We start from the raw sequence: 7711 nt of genomic DNA, 5'->3' as shown, positions 1-7711 counted from the left end.
ATAGAGAAACATAGCATAACATTTAGGCCACAATGGACGCAAGTATGTAAAATAAAAAATATATAATGTTAAGAGCGAGGTAAATAAATAAAATAGTCAAAATGAATCAATGTTATGAAAAAGTATAATAAAAAATGAGTGTAGCATAGCTACATCAAGAAGGTAGGAAATAAGTAAACAACACGTTATAATAAAACCCGTTGATATAAAAATACACGAATGAATAAAATATGTCTAGGTCAAAATCGCAAATAGGAATGAGAGATCAAAAGCGAAAACCAAATAATAACAATGAAAATCAAACAGAAGCCGGGAAATGACAAAAATAAACAGCATGTGTAAAATAATGTAATAATATAACAAACGGTGATACAATTATGTTAGTGGTGGCTGAATGTGTAATCACTAATGATGCCGAGATCTCTGTTGAGGCCAAAGAGGTGAGTTTTGTATTTGAGAATATATTTGAGTTCATTAATTTTTCTGTCTGAATGAGACTTGAAATTACCGGCGATAATGGCAAATTTCATGTTGTTGATACTATGGTTAGGGGCATTGAAATGCTCAGCAACAGGGAATCCGGGGAGATTTTTGCGGATTGAGGACTTGTGGTTATTAATTCTAGTACGAAATTTAGTGCTGGTCTCACCTATATAATGAACAGTGGGGCAAATATTTCAGGTAATTATGTAAATAACATTAGAAGAATCGCAGTTGAAAGGAGGTGGATGAATGGTATGTTTGCTATTAGGAATTTCAATTTTGCTGTCAGTAATGAGTGAAGTGCATAACATACAACTAGGTTTATTACATTTGAGGTTACCGTGGTTAGGGTTATCATTAATATTAGAAGAAGAAGGAAAAGATTTAAGGTTGCTGTGTTGGCGATTGGCAAGGAGAGGGGGACAGTCAAATAAGGTGTTAGTGGATTCGTGCTGTTGAAGTATGGAGAAATCTTTCCTTATGGTGTTAGTGAAAACGGACACTAGAAAACTAGAGGAATTCGGTCAGTGGTGAATTTGGGTCGGGGGCGAGAAGGTCTAGGCGGGATCGTTTATTAGCTTTGGCTATTTGGGATTGGATGAGGGGGATAGGGTAACCGCTGTCAATAAAATATCCCATGAGTAGACCGACATTGGAGGTGTAATCGGCCTCATCTGAACAGATCCGTTTAAGGCGAAGGCATTGGCTATAAATAATAGATTTCTTGAGACTGAGGGGATGAGACCTATAGAAATTAAGGTATGAGTGATTGTCAGTAGGTTTAGCGTAAACTGAAGTGGTGAGGTGACCATTTTGGATAGAGACGGATACATCGAGAAAAGGGATGTTCTGGGATGAGTAGTCAAGTGTGAATTTAATGTGTGGGTGAAATGTGTTTGCATGTCTTTCAAAAAGCAAAAGATTGTCAAGCCCATGGTTCCAGACGAAGAAAATATCGTCTATGTAACGGTGATAATGAGCGGGTTTAATTTTCTCTTCCAGGAATGCCATGAAAATGTTGGCATAGCTGGGCGCCATCTTGGTACCAATGGCTGTACCTTTAACTTGAAGAAAGTGCGCATTATTGAAAACAAAATTGTTATGGGTAAGTATGAAATGGGGAATGCTATTAATATCGTGGATATGTTCGGGTGGAAAATCGTGTTTGTGAAGAAAAGATGAAAGAGCATTCAAGCCTTCGTTGTGGGGGATGTTAGAGTAGAGGGACGAAACGTCCATAGTAACAAGAAGGGAATCTCCAGCAAGTTCAGGGATGGAGGATACAATATTAAGAAAATGAGTAGTGTCTTTAGTGAAACTGGGAATAGCGGGGATGAGAGGTTGAAGAATAGAATCAATGAAGCCGGATATGTGCTATGTCAAACATACTAACCCAAAGAGCTTCTTCCTATTAAATGAAGTCAGCTGTGATTCTGTGAAATACATCTCTGTTACCACAGATCCTATATACAAGTTGTATATACAGTAGATGCATATTGTTGTATAGGATCTGTGGTAAAACTTAGGTGATGTATTCAAAATAGGCTTCAGATTGAACGCCATCACATTCATATTGTCGCTCACTTTCAATTTTCCCACCAAAAAGCTTTTCCCTCAAAAAATCAATGCGGACCGATAAGTAAGCACTCACTGTGCTATATGGTTAGTACTAAACTCGTATAGTGTAGCACAGCAGGTGTAGGTGGAACGATCCCAGACCGATTTTAGCACGGACCAATTTTGACGTGACAGGACCAACGTCTTTCCCACTGGCCGAATCGACGTTGGCCCGATATGGCGAGCCGAGTTGTCATTTAATCGTAAGTAGAGATATCTTAATTTTAAATAGAGATATCTTAGTTTTTAATAGAGATATCTTAGTTTTTAATAGAGATATCTTAGTTTTAACTGAGATATCTCTATTAATAGAGATATCCTATATTTAAATAGAGATATCTCTATTAAAAACTAAGATATCTCTATTTAAAACTAAGATATCTCTATTTAAAACTAAGATACTTTATTTAAAACTAAGATATCTCTATTTAAAACTAATATATCTCTATTAATAGAGATATCATCATTAATAGAGATATCTTAGTTTTAAATAGAGATATCTTAGTTTTAAATAGAGATATCTTAGTTTTAAATAGAGATATCTTAGTTTTAAGTAGAGATATCTTAGTTTTTAATAGAGATATCTTAGTTTTCAATAGAGATATCTCTATTAACAGTGGTATCTCTATTTAAAACTAAGATATCTCTATTAAAAACTAAGATATCTCTATTAAAAACTAAGATATCTCTATTTAAAACTAAGATATCTCTATTTATGATTAAATGACAACTCGGCTCGCCATAGCCCAATGTAAAAGCAAACGTCTAGACAACATCAGAAAAGGTACGTTGGTTCAACGTAGTTTGATGACGTTGCACAAGCATATCGGCCCGATGTTGATTCAACTTGTCGGACCGACGTCTTTCCAACTGTCTGAATCGACGTTGGCCAGATGGAAAAGCAATTGACCGTCTAAAGCAACATCAGAAAAAGTATGTAGGGCCAACTTGGTTTGACGACGTTGCACAAACATTAACGGGCCAACCTTGATCTAACTAATAAATCGGGCCATCTTCCCAACAAGTTGAATCCACATTGGGCCGATGAAAAACCGAACATCTAGCCAACATAAGTGTAAGTACGTTATGCCAACGTAATTATTTGACATTCAACCAACGTCGGGTCAACGTCGCTTGCTAGCTGGGATAGTACGGCCTGATACTATGATGCCATCTTGTACAAATGCAGTACCTTTCACATTTTGCAGCAAAACTTGCATTTTCCTCTGGAATATTACACTTGCACTAGTTATACCAAAAGGAAGTCTCCTAAATTAGTATTGTCCCATCGTTGTGATGAAAGTTGTTACTCACACCTCACACAAAGAAACTTGTATTAGAAATATCCGCTTGTTGCATCTAATGCTGAAAATACAGCTGCACCTGCTAGCTTGGTGTTACTTTTGGTACGAGCGGTAGTGGTACTCTAGGAGGTGTGTTAATGTGATATGGAGTGGCTCCATTATTAAGTCGAATCTTGACAGGGTCAGTTTTCCATAGGCCAATGGTTTGATGATTGATTTTCTGTATGTTGGTACTGATTAGTCCCATCTTCATTGATACACTACGACTCAGCAAATTACTAGTAGTTCCGTTAATACCATGAATATCAAACTTATACCGTTCATTGTTATGCGTTGTTCAATTGTGAATTCCCCTCGCATCTCTAATTTCTTCGTCAATTTCTTGAAAGTTGTGTGTGTAGTTATAAGCTTTGGATTGGGAATTAGACTATTGTAAGTACTTTCGGAAATTATCGTTGCATCAGCTCCTAAATCGATCTTGAATTTAATCGTAACATTCTCGATTTTCAGATTCACCATCCAAGGCTTCTCATCTTTATCACTGCATGTCACAGTGCCTAAAAACAACTCTTCAAACTCATATCACTATGTCATGTGTACGTGTGCAATGGAGTAACTATGGATAACTAACACCAATGTGACTACTGGGAAAAATAAAAATTCCCAAGATTCAGTCTAAAAAATCCCATGATTGCTTTAAAAATCCCAAGATTCGTAAAATATTAGTGTATATATACATAAAGTATATATTTAAAAACCCAATTTTAATGCTTTTCCAATTAATTGCATTATAGTATACTGTACTGTATAACCAGTTCGTTTTGATTCAACTGTGTATAATTTTTTTTTAAGTTGGGGAGGGGGGTAGTGGTAGGGATGTCTAACCTGAATTACCTGTATGTGTATGACAGGGCAATTGCCTTTATTTTATTTTTATTACACAGAAAATATACTATAGCATACTTTATCAGAAAAAAAAGGAGTTAATTTTTAGAACTTCTTTTTTTACACATCTAACCATACAATTATAGGTGATATACACAATAGTGGTAATAATATAAATATTATCAGATAATAAACATGGAAAAAGAAAAAAAAAACAATAAAATAAAAAATGAAAAAAAAGTCATAATAATTAATATTACCAATAATTATGATTCTTGCTCAACTTTACTACCCTACACTGAAGCAAAGAGTAAATCACCACATGGGACACATATCAAGGGATTTAGCTTAAAAGTGCACCTCAATATTTTTGGAAAATGACTGAAATGACTATCAGACAACTTATAGCTCTTTTTGATCAAATAACAACCCTCATTCACAACCGGCCACTATGGTGTAATAAAGGTCATGCACTTATTGTTTTAAAAAATCCAAAATTCCATATAATTTCAAAAATCCCAAGATTTAATGAAAATTCAACAAATTATCTCATGCTGTTACTATCCCATTTACCAGCAAACCCTTTAAAAGGGCATTCAGGCGGGTTGGTCTACCAGGTTTTGCCAGAATCTTATCTCAATAATCCAATTAAACATCAAAGAGAATACCTCTACTTAAGGGTCATTATCATAGCAGGCATTGCTGTTTCTCAATAAATTACCAGTATAGTATTTAAAAACCAGGCTGGAAAATTTTAAAAACCTGTTGTTCAAAATAATTTGGCATTTTTATTACCTTAGCTATAATTTCAGATAAAAATCATAATAGATATGCTTTTGAATTTTAAAAATCAATGACTTATGTTAGAAGTTACAACATGGTTTTTGATTTAATTGTGCTAGTCTTCTTATGAACTATTTCACAACTAATGAGCTTCACTGTTAATCTTGTTACAAAATTCCCTGAAGCAGTAATTAATAGAGATAAGAAGAGATCGGCAAAACCTGGTTGAAAATTGTAAAATTTGGTAAATGGTGAAGTTTCCTCATGTCAAGGTGTCATTAAAAATCACAAGATCTTGGAATAAATCCCAAGCAGTGGTCACAGTGACTCCATGCTTATTCTCCATATATTGTACTACATCAAGATAGAGGACAGTATATGCCTTAGTGGCATTATCATGAAAATCACGATTTATTTTTTAAGGCTGTATTTACGTGAAGAGGAAAATTTTTAGTTTCGTCTACCAAAACCACTCATGGTTTAATAGAATGCTTATAATTAAAGACCGGCACTAACTAACTATAATGTGTTCTTTACATTTCTCTTTAGAGGGAAATTAAGAAATGATACCTTAAACGGTTTGGAATGGATGTGCAGTTACTGCATGCTGCTATTAATTCATAAGGGATTTCTTTGAAATCTAAACATCAATTCCTGTTCTAAGCAACTTTCCATTAAAATATTACTAACATCACCACAGACATTATACACAGAACATACACAAAATATCTTATGATGTGCATTAGCAAATTTTATATTTAAGCCCTATAACAAAAATTTATTATAGAAAAAATGGCATCTAACATCACTATTTACGGTATTTTATGGAGGTCATTAATGGGAGGTAAAATGTTCATTTAGGTTTGAAGGGTGGGGGAGTGAGGGAAAAATGTGCTGGGGGAATGACCCGAAGTGGGCGTGGTCGAGCGCCTCTCAAAATTCAATTCAATTAACATTTATTCATTTAATTAATCAATTAATTAATTAAATAATAATAACTAGAGGGCACTCATAATTCTCCTCAATATAAATTTCCACCACATTTTATCCATGAAAAGAAAAACAAGTAGACTCCTTGGGATTTTAACCCGGGGCTGGTAGTGTGGAATATAACCTGTTTTCACATATATCACTTTGAATTAATGGTCATATGTTGGTTTACACTTTACCAGCAAACTCTTATAAGCACACACGTCTATACGGCAAAACAGTTATAGGCCTACGAGTTTTTCGATCATTGTGCCTTGACCTTGGACCCTGATCCTTTAAAATGTAGTCACTTTCAGATCTTTGGTAAAGGAACATTATGGCCAAGTTTGACAAATGATAAAAACTGTTTAAAAAAATCTTTTTTTTTTTTGTTTTTTTTTTTTTTTGGTAGTGAATTTACCTTTAACCCTTACCCTTCAACATTAATATACTTATAAAAAAAGTTTTTCGTTGATTGTGACCTTGACCTTTCTTGATATTGATAATTTATATATTCAACTTATGTTCAATAGTATGATTACTTACAGTTTAATATGAATATGAAAAAAAATGATAGTTTCTTAGATGAAAGACTTTTGCCACCTCCACTTCACATAACTTTTTCCACACCTTCTCTATGTGGCGCCAAACAAGAAATCCCGACTATCACAATTGCAAATTGTTCAGGAGATTCATGTTTATATTCGTCTTAATGACAAAAATATTCAAATAGTGACCGGAAATGGTACATTCTGACCCTTAACCTATTGTAGGGTCATTTCATGTCAAATTAACCAGAATAAAAGAAATCCTGTATGACCGTCTCAGATTTTTATGAAATGTGTGGAAAACCAACAAAAAAAATAGCCTTTAGGGTCGTGGTTTTTCAAGATGTGCAAACGCAATTTTTACGTCAACTTTGGAAGCATGAGCTAAGTACCAAAGCTGAAGTTTATAGGTAGATCTGGTCCCAAATTTGAATAGGCCTTTATGCCATTCAATTTTAGTTTATTTGATCAGCCTGCGCCAGCATGTGGCTAGGGACAGATAATATATCTGTAATATGAGGTTATATACCCACTCATATGGAGATATGACAATACAAGATCAAAGGTCAAACTTTCAAAAGTGGCATTTCCCGCCATTTTTTGATTTAAAAAAAAGTTGTTTTACAATAGGAACATGCATATGTGGTTATCGAGATACAAGCGTCCAAATCAACAGGCGACCATTTTGAAAAACGCCACCAAATGGGACTCTCCCCCCTCCCTATATCCTGGATGTATAGGAGCTATATTTTTATCTAAATTGGTCCATCTTGCCAAATCTATCGAGAAAAAAGGTATCCTAAAATTAGTCACGGATCTCATGAAAATGACTCTACTATAAAATAACACACTGTCTGATGGAGATTGGTATGGCAGGCCCGTAGCCAGGGGGGGTTTTTATGGTTCGGGCGAACCCCCCTTTTCTAGCGAACCCCCATGTTTTCTAGCGAACCCCCTCGAATTTTTAAATGAGTCTCACCCGTTTTTAAATTGTAGCTTCAGAAGTTCGGAGATTTAAATTAGAACACAATTCCAGCAAACCATGACTTTACGATGGCACATAAGGATGGCAAACATCGATAAAAACCCGGCTGCCGTCTCAACTTTCACTGGCCTTTGGCT

This window comes from Anneissia japonica, unplaced genomic scaffold, assembly GCF_011630105.1.
Source record: "Anneissia japonica isolate Jap-2015-1 unplaced genomic scaffold, ASM1163010v1 scaffold650_len285673_cov152, whole genome shotgun sequence".
NCBI classification, from domain to species: Eukaryota; Metazoa; Echinodermata; class Crinoidea; order Comatulida; family Comatulidae; genus Anneissia; species Anneissia japonica.
The sequence above is the reverse complement of the archived record's forward strand: the minus strand, read 5'-3'. Positions refer to the sequence as shown.